Source organism: Brassica oleracea, chromosome C1, assembly GCF_000695525.1.
Source record: "Brassica oleracea var. oleracea cultivar TO1000 chromosome C1, BOL, whole genome shotgun sequence".
NCBI lineage: Eukaryota > Viridiplantae > Streptophyta > Magnoliopsida > Brassicales > Brassicaceae > Brassica > Brassica oleracea.
The window spans coordinates 9,935,881-9,937,145 of NC_027748.1; positions in this window are offsets into that span (position 1 = coordinate 9,935,881).

Here is a 1,265-nt window from a genome sequence, read left to right on the forward strand (position 1 = left end):
CCTTAAACCAATGAAAATAAATTTTAAACTATATAGTTTATTTTAAACATTAATAAAAAAATAAATATTTAATTATTTACTCGATAATATAAATTTTTTTTTGAAAAAGTTTAATTTTTTAAAAACTTTCTAAATTTGTGAAATGTTACAATATCTTTGAATATGACAATAAAACAGTATTTTACTAATCTTTTTATATATAGTTACGATTTTAATAATGAAATAATAATCCAAAAATATATATATAGAAGAAAATAAAAATACATCTTATATATTAAAACAGAAGTCGCGACCTTGATTCATGTGTGATTTTAAAAAATAGACCTAATGGACCTATTTCTAAAAAGTTATGTTACATTTAATCTCTAATCTTATCATTTAAATTTTGGGCCTACCAGAAATTTTTATTGGCTATCAATAATTGAATTTAAACAATAGATGATCCATTGGATTTATAGATAGTATAAATTAAATAGATATAATTTAATGTTGTAATACTATACCTCTACATGTTAATTATTTAAATATTTGTCGATGTTAACTTTTAAAATTATAAAAAAAAATATTTTAAATAACAAAAATCATATGATCTAACAATGATTAATCTTTACTACCTTAAACCAATGAAAACAAATTTTAAACTATATAGTTTATTTTAAACATTAAACAAAAACTAAATATTTAATTATTTACTCGATAATATAAATCTACGAAGGGAAAAAATTAATTTTTAAAAAACTTTCTAAATTTGTGAAATGTTACAATATCTTTGAATATGACAATAAAACAGTATTTCACTACAAGAAAACAGCCGTATTCTGACGGACATTCCGACGGAAAATGAAATCCTCGGAATATCCCGAAGAATTTCCGAGGATATTCCGAGGAAACACAAAATTTGGTTTCCTCGGAATTTCCTCGGAATATACCGATGGAATTCCGAGGAAATATTAATCCGTCGGAATATTCTTATGGAATACCGAGAAAAAATATATTCCTCGGAAAAAACCGAGGAATTCCGAGGATATATTATAGCCGTTAGTGAGCCGTTGAGCGATTTTAAAAATTCCGATGAAATTCCGACGAACTAGACGTTTCCGTCAGAATTTCCTCGGTCTGTCGGCATGATTTCAAATATAAATACAAGCACCCATCTTCCTCTTCATTCACTCCATATCTTCATCCTCCCTCTTACTCTCTTTACACACGAATTTGATTCATAAAAACATGTCTTCTTCAAATTATTTTCGTTCTTGGATCGATCG